Raw genomic sequence first — 16,839 nt, 5'->3', positions numbered from 1 at the left:
TTTGTAGTTGCAAGTTTTTGCGTGTGTGTGTTTTTTTAAATAATGTGGACCTAACCAAAAAAAAAAAAAAAATCATTGAATCTGTTTTGGTAATGGAAAAAAGAATTTCCAGTGTGGTTAAGAACCACATCTTATGAGCTGTTCTTTGCCTCCCTCTTTAAGAATTACGAAGTATTTTTAAAAATTGGAACTTGAAATTCAGTTCATTGCTTGGATATATCTAAAGCATTTCTTAAGAAACCTCTGAGAATTGATTGTAGGAATTTAGGGGAACAATTAGAAGATGATTGGAAATAAGATAGCAAAAGAGAAAAGTGACCTGAAAACGAGGACTTTACAATTCCAATTTTACCAATGAAAATGAATTTATTGTTGTTTTTCTCGTTCTTTTATACTCTGTGGTCCCATATTGGACAGTCTATTGCTAAAAGCCAATAGAGATTTCATAAAGGCTACTGTTTTAGTTTCTAGAATTGGGAGTTCAGAGTGGAGTTGTGTAGATTAAGACAATGACTGAACTAATGCAGATAGCATCTTCTGGTAACTTGTAATTTAAGAGATTCTTTTCCACTTAAAAATATTTCATGTGAGAGACATTGGGGACTACCTCACTGCTATTAGATCTCAATGTTATCTGGTCACGTTTCTTGTTCTGCCTACCTCTAGTTTACTCTAGTTTCTCTTCTGCTTTCAAGGCTCCAGACCCAGTTCCTGGACCTGCCCTGGAAAAGAAGTATCCAGTAGAGATGAGCTCACTGCAGTTACTTAATTAAAAATTTGTAAGCTGCAAAAATGGCAATGGGCCAATCAAGAACAGCTACCATTTGAATTTTTCTATTTCCAGGTATGCTAAAGTCCATGGTACCAGCCAAGCTTAGCCATGTAACTGCCTTACTATGAAATCTATAATAACCAAAACTTTACTTTCAAAACTTGTGGTCATCTTGCTTTAAAGTTTGGTAACATCCCTAACACCTAGATAACATGCAGCTAGTATTGACTTTAATGTACCTTTGCCTGAATATTTCTAATTTAACTTGTTTGCTAGTAGTAGCAAACTAATGCAAAAACAATTTAAGAAAAATAGATTTGACATGCTATTGAGTTAAGCCCTGTAAATCTCCAAAAAGTACTCTGGTCTTCATTGAAAAGTAAACAGTTAACAACAAAACTGTCTTCCTTTAAGAAGTTCACATATGGTACAAGTAGTTTAGAGAATTAAATGAAACCAGTTCTCTGTCCTGAGATCCTCAACTATTCTACACTACGAATGCCTTCACATAAAGAGTTAATATGGTTTTCAAAAATTGGAAGAAGTAAGATTCCTGGATAGAATCAAGTAACGTATTATGTAATACTTTCGCCTGAAGAATTTAATTATATTTTAAATGTAAGTATATAACTAGTAGTTGCTATGTTTTTACTTGATTGCTCAAAAGAAACCAAAGTCATTAGTAGTTGGAATGTCGTGAAATTTAACAACAAAACTAAAAACTGAGGTTTCTTGCTACCTTAGATTTTAACCGAGAAAAAACCACTTACGAATGGTCATAGGGCTGAGGTCAGTTAGCTTTTAAGGACATTTACTGCTTTTACCAATTTGTATAGATTTAGAAATAATTAATCCATAAAAGGTGACTTTATTTACTAAATGGGTAGATGACCTTACACACCCTTTGATTTTAAAGTTCAGTTCAGTTAGGTTAGAGATTACCCAAAATTGAACAGAGGAATTTTATATCCCAATTGTGATTTTAAAAGATGATTCTAATATTCTAGCTTATGCTTTGTATTCCTTCCTCCAGTGTTAATGCATAATGAATTTAATGTCAGCCAATCTTGTCAGCATTAGGTCACTGATTATGTGCCACTTCATTTGTTTCGTATGGAAATAATTATATCTCACTGAGTGTTGAATTAGGACTGGAAAGAGTTACTACCAGAGATACTATAGGGTCATTACCACTGGTAGGTGAATTGAAGGGGAAATTAGAGAGAATTGCTTCTGAATTTCAAGTTGTACTGGTTATCACTGGGGCTATGAGTAATGGTGAAAGTTTTCTACATTATTAAATGCAAATTGTGTATAAAACACTGTGCTAGGCACAGTAGGGATATAAAAATAAATAAAACTTGCTTTCAGTCAGCTTACAAACAAGTAATACAAAAAAAGTATCATAATAGAGGTGCAAACAATGTACTTCAGAGTGCCAGAGAGAATCAACTTTGTAGAGAAGGTAATATTTCTACAGAACCTTGAAGAGTAGATAGAACTCTTTAGCGAGAGTGACAAGAGTATTCCTAAGTTATGGAAGTCAAAGTATATAATATATTCTAAAAATTGTGAGCACTCCAGTGTGCCTACAGAATAGTAGGGTACAGAAGAATATGATGGGTGATGGAGCTGTGTCACACATGCTTTCAAATGTCTGATGAAGGAGTTTGGATTTAGTTCAGTAGGTAATGAGACTCCATTGCAGATTTCTTAGCATTGGCACACTTAAGTCAGTGAGGCTTTTGAAAAGCTGACTGCTGTACAGTGAGGGCTGAAACTTGATAAGGTTAGAGATTAGGCAGTAGTAACACCTATAAAGGACAACACTTATTGTTATGTGATTGGGCATTATGTGTGAAGAGTTTTTACCTGCAGTTTCTCATTTAATCCTTACAGGAATGTTGTAAGAAGTAATTGAAATAATACAGGTTAACAGCGTTCAGCACAGAGCCCAGCCTGTAGTGAGTGCTAAACCAGAGTGATTATGCTATAAGTTCAGAGGAGAGTGCTCTTGTCCACCTTTATGTATGGACGTTTAAATCTCGTCTGTCAGGACTCCTGATGATAGAGCGTTGTTGCAGTTGCTAACTGTATCGGTAACAGTTTCAGCATTGATAGGCTTTGAGTTATTTGAAAGTACATTGAGTTGGCTCAGTTCAGGTGCTTTCAAATAATTCTTTCTATTCTGCTCTTACTCTCCTACCCACATATCAGAATACTAGTAGTGTTATGGGGAAATATGTAGGAAATAACTTTACAGGGAAAATATTCTGCTTTAAGCTCAATTGTTTATGCTTAATTATACAAGTAATACATGAATATATATTCTTATAAAAAATTAAAACATAACAGAGATGACTAAATCTCCTTGGACCATCTTCCATCCATGTGTCCCTTTACCCAGCCGACTCTCATTAGTGTGTATCCTTTCAGAGCATTTCCTGTGCGTTCATATAAAAATAATCTGTTTAAAAATTTTTTTGTATCCTTTTTTTTTTTTTTAACACAAAGGGTATCATTATACATGGGTCTTGCATCTTTTTTCATTCAGTAATGTCTTATAGGTCTTTGCATATAATTACTTGGATATCTTACTCCACTTAAAAAAAAAGTTGTATGATGTTCTTTAGTATTGCTATACAGTAATTTATTTATTCATTCCTCGATGGTCATTCAGGTTGTTCTTTTAGTAATATACACTGAAGTGACATCCTTATATGCTCCTCTTTAAACACATGTGTTTGTCCATAGGTTAGATACTTTATATTGTTATAGAGCTCTGGTACTTAATGATCAGCAACAAATTTCATTTACAACTGATTGCGCTAGCACTGGGTAGTGACACCACAGTTGAGAACTGCTGGCCTAGAATACTGCTCTGCTACTGACTTAGTTGGAACTGTAGATATATCTCTTAATACGTCTTTCCATGATTCTCTTCAGTTAAAAAGAAAAAAAAAAATGGTTTACCAGTTGTCTTCTCTGCTTCACATGTGGGGAGGATGAAGTTAGATAACAAATATATGCTATAAGAAATCCAATATAAATCTGAATTCTACTAATTTATAATCTCAGAAGCAGGGACTATATTTTATTCATCTTTGCATGTTTAGAGCACATTACCAGGCTTATAGTGGGCAGTGTTTGTGGAATGGATCCCAGATATCCATTTGGTGAACCAAAAAGTAGATCACATTTATGAGAAAGTTCTAGGCCAGTAGAATTTTCTTAGATCTTTTACATTATCTAGAATCTGTACATTTTTCACTGAAAACTTTCCACCTTTTTAGCCTTATCTCACTTCCCTTCTACACTACAGATATAATTCTTCAAATTTATTCTTTCATGGTCTTTCCCGAAATACAAACAGTAGTCAGTGATATCCTGCAAGACTTTTATAATTCATCTGTAATGGCTAAGTTCAAGCACTACATTCTTTGTGAAGTTTCTCCTGCCTCTCCTTAATTCCTAAGTTTTAGGCACTTCCTCCTGATCTGCACTGCAGCTTATACACCGCTAAATGGCACAGAGTGAATGTTGCTGAATGAATGCATGCCCACCTCTGGGACTTGGTGGAATGTCACAGAACCAGGCAGGGATTGGAACTTCAGAGATAAATTATCTGAATCTGGAAAGTGAGAGGCATGTTGTTCTTGCTGACTTGTGGGATTCAGCACATATGGTGCAGAGGAAAGCAATTAGGATCATCCAGGATATGCCCGTGCCTACCCTACTTCTTCAGCCTCATCCTTTATCACACTTTCTCCCTGTTAGTCTCACTCCCTGCACTTTAACATTAACCAGCTACTTGTGGTTTCCCAAACTTGCCATACATTTAAACTGTTTTCCCAGACAACTACTTATGTTTGAAATATTCTTTCCCTCTTGCCTGACCATCTAGCGAACACATTTTTATCTTCCAAAACCCAGCTTAGGTGTTGCCTTCTTTATTTTATTTTTTTTTTAATTATAATCTTGTAATCATTTTGTTTTTCATGTCATCATTCTTCTTTTTTGAATTTTATTTATTTTTTTATACAACAGGTTCTTATTAGTTATCCATTTTATACATATAAGTGTATATATGTCAATCCCAATCTCCCAATTCATCCCACCACCACCCCCCTCCCTGCCACTTTCCCCCCTTGGTGTCCATACATTTGTTCTCTACATCTGTGTCTCTATTTCTGCCTTGCAAACCAGTTCATCTGTACCATATTTCTAGGTTCCACATATATGCATTAGTATACGATATTTGTTTTTCTCTTTCTGACTTACTTCACTCTGTATGACAGTCTCTGGGTCCATCCACGTCTCTACAAATGACACAGTTTCGTTCCTTTTTATGGCAGAGTAATAGTCCATTGTATATATGTACCACATCTTCTTTATCCAGTCGTCTGTCGATGGGCATTTAGGTTGCTTCCATGTCCTGGCTATTGTAAATAGTGCTGCAGTGAACATTGGGGTGCATGTGTCTTTCTGAATTATGGTTTTCTCTGGGTATATGCCCAGTAGTGGGATTGCTGGGTCATATGGTAGTTCTATTTTTAGTTTTTTAAGGAACCTCCATACTGTTCTCCATAGTGGCTGTATCAATTTACATTCCCACCAACAGTGCAAGAGGGTTCCTTTTTCTCCACACCCTCTCCAGCATTTGTTGTTTCTAGATGTTTCTAATGATGACCATTCTAACTGGTATGAGGTGATACCTCATTGTAGTTTTGATTTGCATTTCTCTGATAATTAGTGATGTTGAGCACCGTTTCATGTGCTTCTTGGCCATCTGTATGTCTTCTTTGGAGAAATGTCTATTTAGGTCTTCTGCCCATTTTTGGATTGGGTTGTTTGTTTTTTTAATGTTGAGCTGCATGAGCTGTTTATATATTTTGGAGATTAATCCTTTGTCCGTTGATTCGTTTGCAAATATTTTCTCGCATTCTGAGGGTTGTCTTTTCATCTTGTTTGTAGTTTCCTTGGCTGTGCAAAAGCTTTTAAGTATCAATAGGTCCCATTTGTTTATTTTCGTTTTTATTTCCATTACTCTAGGAGGTGGATCAAAAAAGATCTTGCTGTGATTTATGTCAAAGATTTGTTCTTCCTATGTTTTCCTCTAAGAGTTTTATAGTGTCCAGTCTAACATTTAGGTCTCTAATCCATTTGGAGTTTATTTTTGTGTATGGTGTTAGGGAGTGTTCTAATTTCATTCTTTTACATGTAGCTGTCCAGTTTTCCCAGCACCACTTATTGAAGAGACTGTCTTTTCTCCATTGTATATCCTTGCCTCCTTTGTCATAGATTAATTGACCATAGGTGCGTGGGTTTATCTCTGGGCTTTCTATCCTGTTCCATTGATCTGTATTTCTGTTTTTGTGCCACTACCATATTGTCTTGATTACTGTAGCTTTGTAGTATAGTCTGAAGTCAGGGAGTCAGATTCCTCCAGCTCCATTTTTTTCCCTCAAGACTGCTTTGGCTATTCAGTGTCTTTTGTGTCTCCATACAAATTTTAAGATTTTTTGTTCTAGTTCCGTAAAAAATGCCATTGGTAATTTATAGGGATTGCATTGAATCTGTAGATTGCTTTGGGTAGTATAGTCATTTTCACAATGTTGATTCTTCCAGTGCATGAACATGGTATATCTCTCCATCTGTTTGTATCATCTTTAATTTCTTTCAGCAGTGTCTTATAGTTTTCTGCATACAGGTCTTTTGTCTCCTTAGGTAGGTTTATTCCTAGTTATTTTATTCTTTTTGTTGCAATGGTAAATGGGAGTGTTTCCTTAATTTCTCTTTCAGATTTTTCATCATTTGTGTATAGGAATGCAAGAGATTTCTGTGCATTAATTTTGTATCCTGCAACTTTACCAAATTCATTGTTTTAGCTCTAGTAGTTTTCTGGTTGCATATTTAGGATTCTCTGTGTATAGTATCATGTCATCTGCAAACAGTGACAGTTCTACTTCTTGTTTTCCAATTTGTATCCCTTTTTTTTCTTTTCCTCCTCTGATTGCCGTAGCTAGGACTTCCAAAACCATGTTGAATAATAGTGGCAAGAGTGGACATCCTTGTCTTGTTCCTGATCTTAGAGGAAATACTTTCAGTTTTTCACCATTGAGAATGATGTTTGTGGTGGGTTTGTTATATATGGCCTTTATTATGTTGAGGTATGTTCCCTCTATGCCCACTTTCTGGAGAGTTTTTGTCATAAGTGGGTGTTGAATTTTGTCAAAAGCTTTTTCTGCATCTATTGAGATGATCATATGGTTTTTATTCTTCAGTTTGTTAATATGGTGTATCACATTGATTGATTTGTGTATATTGAAGAATCCTTGCGTCCCTAGGATAAATCCCACTTGATCATGGTGTATGATCCTTTTAATGTGTTGTTGGATTCTGTTTGCTAGTATTTTGTTGAGGATTTTTGCATCTATATTCATCAGTGATACTGGTCTGTAATTTTCTTTTTTTGTAGTATCTTTGTCTGGTTTTGGTATCAGGGTGATGGTGGCCTCATAGAATGAGTTTGGGAGTGTTCCTCCCTCTGCTCTATTTTGGAAGAGTTTGAGAAGGATAGGTGTTAGCTCTTCTGTAAATGTTTGATTTGAATTCGCCTGTGAAGCCATCTGGTCCTGGACGTTTGTTTGTTGGAAGATTTTTAATCACAGTCTCAATTTCGGTGCCTGTGATTGGTCTGTTTATATTTTCTGTTTCTTCCTGGTTCAGTCTTGGAAGGTTGCGCTTTTCTAAGAATTTGTCCATTTCTTCCAGGTTGTCCATTTTATTTGCATAGAGTTGCTTGTAGTAATCTCTCATGATCCTTTGTGTTTCTGCAGTGTCAGTTGTTACTTGTCCTGTTTCATTTCTGATTCTATTGATTTGAGTCCTCTCCCTCTTTTTCTTGATGAGTCTGGCTAATGGTTTATCAATTTTGTTTATCTTCTCAAAGAACCAGCTTTTCGTTTTCTTGATCTTTGCTATTATTTTCTTTGTTTCTATTTCATTTATTTCTGCTCTGAATTTTATGATTTCTTTCCTTCTGCTAACTTTGGGTTTTGTTTGTTCTTCTTTCTCTAGTTCCTTTAGGTGTAAGGTTAGGTTGTTTATTTGAGATTTTTCTTGTTTCTTGAGGTAGGCTTGTATAGCTATAAACTTCCCTCTTAGAACTGCTTTTGCTGCATCCCATAGGTTTTTGGATCATCGCGTTTTTGTTGTCATTTGTCTCTAGGTATTTTTTGATTTCCTCTTTGATTTCTTCAGTGATTTCTTAGTTATTTAATAACATTTTGTTTAGCCTCCATGTGTTTATGTTTTTTCCGTTTTTTTTTCCCAGTGATTGATTTCTAATCTCATAGCATTGTGGTCAGAAAAGATGCTTGATATGATTTCAACTTTCTTAAATTTACTGAGGTTTGATCTGTGACCCAAGACGTGATCTATCCTGGAGAATGTTCCTTGTGCACTTGAGAAGAAAGTGTAATCTGCTGTTTTTGGATGGAATGTCCTATAAATGTCAATTAAATCTAGCTAATCTATTGTGTCATTGAAAGCTTGTGTTTCCTTATTAATTTTCCATTTGGATGATCTGTCCATTGGTGTAAATGAGGTGTTAAAGTCCCCCACTATTATTGTGTTACTGTCGATTTCCTCTTTCATAGCTGTTAGCAGTTGCCTTATGTATTGAGGTGCTCCTATGTTGGGTGCTTATATATTTACAATTGTTATATCTTCTTTTTGGATTGATTCCTTGATCATTCATTATGTATTGTCCTTCCTTGTCTCTTGTAACATTCTTTATTTTAAAGTCTATTTTATCTGCTGTGAGTATTGCTATTCCAGCTTTCTTTTGATTTCCATTTGCATGGAATATCTTTTTCCATCCCCTCACTTTCAGTCTGTTTATGTCCCTAGGTCTGAAGTGGTTCTCTTGTAGACAGCATATATGTGGGTCTTGTTTTTGTATCCATTCAGCAAGCCTGTGTCTTTTGGTTGGAGCATTTAATCCATTCACGTTTAAGGTAATTATTGATATGTATGTTCCTATTACCATTTTCTTAATTGTTATGGGTTTGTTTTTGTAGGTCCTGTACTTCTCTTGTGTTTCCCACTTAGAGAAGTTCCTTTCGCATTTGTTGTAGAGCTGGTTTGGTGGTGCTGAATTCTCTTAGCTTTTGCTTGTCTATAAAGCTTTTGATTTCTCCATCGAATCTGAATGAGATCCTTGCCGGGTAGAGTAATCTTGGTTGTAGGTTCTTCCCTTTCATCACTTTAAATATATCATGCCACTCCCTTCTGGCTTGTGGAGTTTCTGCTGAGGAATCAGCTGTTAACCTTATGGGAGTTCCCTTGTATGTTATTTGTCGTTTTTCCCTTGTTGCTTTCAATAATTTTTCTTTGTCTTTAATTTTTGCCACTTTGATTACTATGTGTCTCGGTGTGTTTCTCCTTGGGTTTATCCTGCCTGGGACTCTCTGCGCTTCCTGGACTTGGGTGGCTATTTCCTTTCCCATGTTAGGGAATTTTTCGACTATAATCTGTTCAAATATTTTCTCAGGTCCTTTCTCTCTCTCTTCTCCTTCTGGGACCCCTATAATGTGAATGTTGTTGCATTTAATGTTGTCCCAGAGGTCTCTTAGGCTGTCTTCATTTCTTTTCATTCCTTTTTCTTTATTCTGTTCCGCGGCAGTTAATTCCACCATTCTGTCTTCCAGGTCACTTATCCATTCTTCTGCCTCAGTTATTCTGCTATTGGTTCCTTCTAGTGTATTTTTCATTTCAGTTATTGTATTGTTTATCTCTGTTTGTTTGTTCTTTAATTCTTCTAGGTGTTTGTTCTTTAATTCTTCTAGGTCTTTGTTAAACATTTCTTGCATCTTCTCGATCTTTGCCTCCATTCTTTTTCCGAGGTCCTGGATCATCTTCACTATCATTATTCTGAATTCTTTTTCTGGAAGGTTGCCTATCTCCCCTTCATTTAGTTGTTTTTGTGGGGTTTCATCTTGTTCCTTCATCTGGTACATAGCCCTCTGCCTTTTCATCTTGTCCATCTTTCTGTGAATGTGGTTTTTGTTCCACGGGCTGCAGGATTGTAGTTCTTCTTGCTTCCGCTGTCTCGGTGTTGCCTTCTTTAATTAATCGTTGCCTTAAATCCTCCACTTCCCTCAGATTTGATGGGTCCCTTCTTTGTTTCCCATGTATACTGCAGCACAACTCAGTTACAATTCAGTTATTATATTTACTTGTTGATGTATTGTCTTCCCCTACTAAAATGTAAATTTCTTGAGTGGAGGCAACTGTGCTTCTATTAATTTTAATATTTTCAGCACCCATTATCATATAGAGTGAGTAGCAGATACTCAACAAATGTTTATTGAGTAAGCAAAATATGTATACTATATAGTACATATGCAAGTATAATATATAACAATAATACATTAGAAAACGTGTCATTTCATAAATCAAAATGTTAAGTAGATGATCACTTTCATATATTTTTGCAGTTCATATTTCTTATTATGGAAGTCTCTAGATTTATGGATAAGTATGGTATAATGAGATTTCTGGTTCTTTATTCAGCTATTTTATACAATTAAAAATATTGAGTATTCCCTAAGGGTATCTATAATTGGAGAATTGTGAAATAGATTTATATGTAATAAATCTGCTGAGATAGAAGTTTCTGTACAGTTTTGAGATTATTCTTGACCATCTAATATAAAATTCATTCCCCATAACTATAACAAGATTAATAGCCAACTTTTCAACAGTTTTGTAGTGTTAGATTTGAAAGACTGGCACATAACAAAAAACAAAATTATTTTCTTTTAGAGAGTTGATTCAATTTAATATTGTTTCACTGTTTTAACCACTCATTTTAAATACACTATAATTTCTTTTGAAGATTCTGAATACTGTTATAGTAATAAAATCTTTCATTTAAATGTTTTCCTTTGCACATAGATCCTTATGTATTTTCTCCATTAGCAGGCTTAGCAGTCTCATGATTCACCACAGTTGTCAATTACCAATGAAGTGTATGTATATGATTTTTAAATTACTGATTTAACTATTTGTTAGTTATTAAAGGTTTTGGAGATCGAGAATAACTGTGCATTTATACTGTGTCTAACTCATGAAGTTAATCATCACACTCTCAGTGCCATAACACACACACAGACCTAGCATCTGGCCAGCAGTCTATGCTGGGGAGAAGTCAGCTAAGGGCCATGACAGTAGAAAGAAGATGGGCAAAGTTAGATGAGATGAACAGAAAAAACAGGGGTCAAGGAAGGGGTTGAAACTGCATGGAGATCAGTTGGTGAAACTTCTTATAACTTTCTCTGAATCTTCATCTTAAAATGCCATTCTAGATTAATATTTTAACCAAATTATTATAATTTTCACATATCACTGAGACTGTTAGTTCATTCCAAATGTTTATGGTTGATGTAAGATGTAAACTGGTTCTTTCAATTGCTTTCATTTCCTTTTCTCCTCTTTTTTTCCCTTTTACCCATAAATAGGAGCTTATTATCATATCACATATTTATATCATGTTTTCTTTTAAAGATATTTGCATACAGGATGCATTAGCCAAAAATTACATTAAAAGGGGCACACTCAGAAGTAACTTTGTTTCCATCTTAAAGCCCTAATGTATTGAAAGATAATAATGGGGTATGAATTGGAAAATACACACAAGGTAGTTAGTTATATAATATGTTTTGATGGATTATAACCATTCTGCCTTAGATTTATTGCACTTTTCTTGATCCTTAGAAAATGGTAGCACTCACCACAAAACCACAATACATAAATTGCCAAGTGTGGCTGACTTGCACATTCCTTTTAGAGGAACTTATAACTGGTAAGCCTTTTAACCATAAGAAATGGTCAGCGTTCAATGAACTTGAGGCAGTGTATTAAATGAGAAATTTGGGAAGTTTTTTTTTAAGAGGAGGTAATGTGGATCATTATGTTACTTCAGTTATTAATATTTACTGTTTTTCTTTAGAAAATAAATTACTGTAGGCTTATAAAATTGAGAAATACATTTTCTGGTAACATAATCCTTTGTTCCCTTTAAGCTTTTAACTAACACTAAATCTCAACATGATAGGTAACTTAAAGTAAGTAGCATTTAGGTGACTAACTTGGTGTATTTCTGTTATTTTATTTTTGCAAATATCTATGTAAAATGATTCAGTATTACAGCTGTTTTATGCTACAGTTTATGCTACAGGTGAATTATACTTATCCTGTTTTTAATTGTAAATGATGATAGTATTTGAATTTTAGATTTTTAATTGCCATAGCTATAATTCTTACATTTTAAATCTTAGGAAAATAATTTGATATTATAGAATTTGGGGGGCAGCAAGTTTGCTTTGCCTTAATAAAGATGTAATATCATGCTCCAAGAAATACAGTTCTAAAAATTTGCTGTTAAAATTAATTTTGAGATTTTTCATATTCAATTAATGACATTTGTAAATTCTTTTAAAGTTAATCAGATGTGAAGTGCATCAACTATTACCTACTTGGCATTTGATGAGATACTTACATACTACACCAATAATGAAAAAGACATTTAAAATAGTGTATGTAATTAGGAAGGTAATACTTTTTTTTTTTTTAAGTTGAATTCTGAAATCTTCATTGAGGCCAAAAAGTTTCAAAACTTGCTTTAACTTTAAAAAAGTTATAGCTAACTCACTGCACAGTCTGATCCTGTCAGCCAGTCCACAGAGAGACACAAGTTAAAGTTAGTAATAAGAAACTGTTAACATCATATTGACAACCAAATATGTTAAGTTGAAACATTCTACCTTCCAATTAGACATCCTGGGGAATTGAGTAACCGTTGTTGAGGTCAGGGGCTTTGCAGTACAAACAGTTCTGTTACAATTTGACATATGTGTTCCTAAAAAACACCATACTATGGAAAATAATACAGTCAAAAAATAAAAAAACAAAACCCTACAAGACTTACGGGAAACATGGAATTGGGGTACAACACTCAAAATGTCATCAGTGAACATTTAGAAAGACAGGAACCTTAAAAAACATGATAGTGTAGTTTTACACATGTTAAATGGCTAAGAAATATGTAAATACTTGTACAATATTTATACAAATAAATATTGTACTTTGCTTTTAAACCCTCCTGAAGTTTGCCTTGTAAAAGAAGTTTCCACATAGTTGTGGAAACTTGTTATTGTGAAGTGGTTGAAGAAGGGTTTTCTGAAATCACAAGGGAAGTTGAACACAAGTTGTGGATGGGTGTGACTGATTCCACGAAGATGCAGTGAGCTAAGGTAGCTGGCAGATGTTTGAGGTGTGTTCACATTCACATTTTGTGTATTCACATGCAGCTTGTTTCAGCTGAGTATGGTTTTCTGCATTCACCTAGTGTTTCTGGCAGATGAAATCACAGCAAAATTCATTTAGTGTTCAAATTGTTCCCTAACATATCAATTGCATTGAAACAAATTTACAGTTTCAAAACTAGTATTACAGCAGCACTGACATAGCCGAGGGTAAGGCAAACACTTTTAGTTTGGAGGGATAGCTACCATTTTTTATAGTAGTCTTTAATCTAGATGTATTCTGATCTGTATTTAGAGATTTATTGCAACAATATTTTTTGAACATCTACTACTTGCCTTACACTTTCTAAGTATTCAGGGTACAGCAGCAGTGAACAAGGTAGTCTCTCCACTTTGAAACTAACATTACTTGTGTAAAAATTTCTGTTTGTTGTCAAGGGTTAGTTTTAAGAGGTAAAATTGGATAGATGAATGGAAGAGGAAGTCTGGTAAAAAGAGTCTACTGGGCAGCAAGGCTTTTCTCTAACCTCTTAAATATATATACTTTTACAAGACAATTTCCTAGGGTTCTATCCAACTCAAGATTCCATTGTTTATAGAAAAAATTATCATTTCTGGAAGTCACTATGGAAATCAGAGTTAAATTTTAGGATGGTATATATGGTTAAAGTGGAAAGACCTCCTTCTTGTCCGTAAGCTAAAGGAGAATCCCAGTGCAGTTGAGAAGTGAATTTTAGTTTTATATATTTCATCCTATTTCTCTGTGATATTTCAGCATGAACTATATATTTTTTGTTATAATAATTAAATTTGTTCCAGCAAAACTCAACCATGTACAAACTGGGCAAAGATAAAGTATGTATACCAGTTTACATAATAATACTAAACCGTTAGTGTTAACTCAAGATCTTCTATAATAAAGGCCACTGTACGCTTGCAGCCTTCATTGGCCTTTCTCGTCTTCTCTTGTAGATACTCACCACCCCAAACTCCTTCTTCATAATTCCCTTTCCTCCTGTCCCTCCTTCTTTTAGCCAGACAGGTGACTGACTCATTGTCTCCAGAACCTGCCCAGTATTTGGTTGCCTTGCTTCATACTTTAACCTTCTTATTTAAGTACCCATGATTCAAGACCCTCCCACACCCTCCCTCAGCCCAGAGAGCCCTTTAAACACCTATAGCACAGTTTATATCACTTATCTGGCACTTATATGCAACCTAATATTTGGTTTTCAGGTAGCTTTATCTGAGTTACCCAATTAAAACAAATTATTTGTCCCATATACATGGGAAAGGAAGGCCTCAAAGGCTCAGTCAACTCCTTCAGTATTCTGCAGCCAGAGTGGCCTGCAGCTGTGTTTGCTAAGGTTTTGTTCCTTTGTACTTTGTGGAAATTCATGATATTTAGAATAAATAATTATTACTACTAGTGTTTGTAATTTCTGCTACAGGCGAGGCAAGTGTAATACCATTAATTTTCACTGTGTTATCACTAACCCTGTAAATTCTTGGAGTTTCCTTCATTTTACAAGGAAGAAATGATAGTGTTAATGGCTACCATTTACGTAAGCTATTTTATTTACTTGTTTGCTTGCTCTGTGTTCCTTTTTATCATCTTATGTGTATTACTCATTTAATTCTCAAAATCATGTGAGGTAGCTACTCTGTCATCACCATTTTGTAGGTGAAGAAACTGAGACACAGAGGAGTTTAATGATTTGCCCAAGAAGACACTGCAAGTAAGTGACAGATTAAATTTCATAAATAAATGAGCACAGATTATAGAATCCTAGAATTTATACTTAACCAGCCATTTAATTGTCTCATCTTATTAAATGAAACAATGCCCACTAATGTAGAAATTGAGGGTGAAATATTTAGCAGTGTTATTTCTGTTTTTAATTATTAATGTGTTCTTTCGCCAGAAAATTTTAGAAACAGATGGTTAGAGTATTGTTTCTTGAAATTCTACTGCTTAGGAAAGTTTTAAGCTTATCTGAGAGTTACATTTAATTTATTCATTGATTTCTTTTTTTAATAAGACTTTAATAATAAAGGCCAACACTTTGTCAAGTTTAAATTATGTAAATCTAAGTAGTTTATATAAGATACATTACCAGTTACTCCTTCTTTTTTATTTATTTTTTTATAAATTTATTTATTTATTTACTTATTTATTTATGGCTGCATTGGGTCTTCGTTGCTGTGCGCGGGCTTTCTCTAGTTGTGGTGAGTGGGGGCTACTCTTTGTTGTGGTGCACAGGCTTCTCACTGTGGTGGCTTCTCTTGTTGCAGAGCACAGGCTCTAGGCACGCGTGTTTCAGTAGTTGTGGCATGAGGGCTCAGTAGTTGTGGCTCGCAGGCTCTAGAGCACAGGCTCAGTAGTTGTGGCACACAGGCTTAGTTGCTCTGTGGCATGTGGGATCTTCCTGGACCAGGGATCGAACCCATATCCCCTGCATTGGCAAATGGATTCTTAACCACTGCACCACCAGGGAAGTCCACTCCTTTTTTTTTTAAAGTTGGATCTCTGGGAATTTTGCTTTGCTCCATCATTTATTTTGTATGGTACCTCCTGGACAGGAGCAGTCAACTTTAATCTTTTACATATTTGTATAGTCATAGTTTGGGGGTTTTGTTTGTTTTTTAATCTCTTATCAAGGTTTGTTTAAAAGTAATACATCTCATCTAAATCTATAATTTCAATAGTAGAATAGTAGTGTTTACCCCTATCCCCTCCCCTCTCATCTCTCCCCATTTCTCCTGGGGTTAGAATTGCGAGACCTTTGCTGTTTTCTCGGACTTGATGGAAAGCCAGCTTCTGGTCACATATGGTTAATATTCTACAGTTTTTTCATTAACAACACACACACTTTTCTTACCAAAATGCTAGTAGGGGAGGGACCTTGGCGATATAATCCACCCCTCATAATAGATTAGGTGGCTAGGCTAACAGTATTTACAGGAAAAAGTAATATAAATACTGAATATGGATTGAAGCAAAAAATTGTGAAATAAGTATTGGGCAGATGGACATAGGAGTGAAGAAGCATGGTTATGTTCTGGGATGGGAACTAAGTTATAAAGCTAACTCTTCATTTTCCACAGTAGGAAATCCATAGAAAATGTATAAAATTGAAAAATCAAGAAATAGCCCTATAATCATCTTTGTAGGAATGTGGAGAAACAGCTCAGTGTTGACAGTGGAATATGGAATAGGATAAAAGTGGAGAGGCATGAGACAGGGAAATTGCTGGTTTCTCGATAAACTTTGTAGTACTATTTGGCTTTTAAAAAACTATGTACGTGTTTTCTTCTTTAAATTTTTATTTAATTTTTCATTATAGGGTATGTCCTTAAAATAGTTCCAGAACAAAAAGTTAAGATATTTTAAAATCAATTTTTGTATATAATGTTTAGTGTTTGGGCTGGAAGAAATGTTGGCCTTTAGGGAAAAAATTAATAATGACTGTATAATGTTTTATACATAGTATAACCAAGAATATTTTTCTTTGAGTGTTCTTAAATTCTATGGTAGGATTGTCTCATCTATGCTCAGATTTTAGTTAATGCCAGCACCATAGATGCCTCTCAAACGTTTATCTGCAGCCTAGACCTCTCCTCTGAGCTCCAGGTCCATATATCCCAACTCCCTCTGTGATATCACTGTTTTGAGGTTTTAAAGGTACCCTAGACTCAGTATGTTCAAAACTAAACTTAGAATCTACCCCTTTG

At 34.9% G+C, this 16,839-nt stretch overlaps 1 protein-coding gene across 4 annotated transcripts in view; it reads left to right on the top strand.

Moving 5' to 3' along the window:
* TAB2 (TGF-beta activated kinase 1 (MAP3K7) binding protein 2) overlaps positions 1–16,839 on the top strand; it is an 83,685-nt gene that overhangs the window by 23,882 nt on the left and 42,964 nt on the right. For 2 of the 4 annotated variants that reach the window (XM_059941022.1, XM_059941023.1), the window contains exon 2: positions 696–844. The exons of the other annotated variants lie outside the window; for them this stretch is intronic. The gene's annotated coding sequence lies outside the window, so the exon portion shown is untranslated. The remainder of the gene's footprint in view (positions 1–695; positions 845–16,839) is intronic. 4 annotated transcript variants of the gene reach the window in all.

This window comes from Balaenoptera ricei, chromosome 12 (genome assembly GCF_028023285.1).
Source record: "Balaenoptera ricei isolate mBalRic1 chromosome 12, mBalRic1.hap2, whole genome shotgun sequence".
NCBI classification, from domain to species: Eukaryota; Metazoa; Chordata; class Mammalia; order Artiodactyla; family Balaenopteridae; genus Balaenoptera; species Balaenoptera ricei.
Note: the sequence above shows the minus strand (reverse complement) of the source record. Positions and strands in the feature narration are given on the sequence as shown.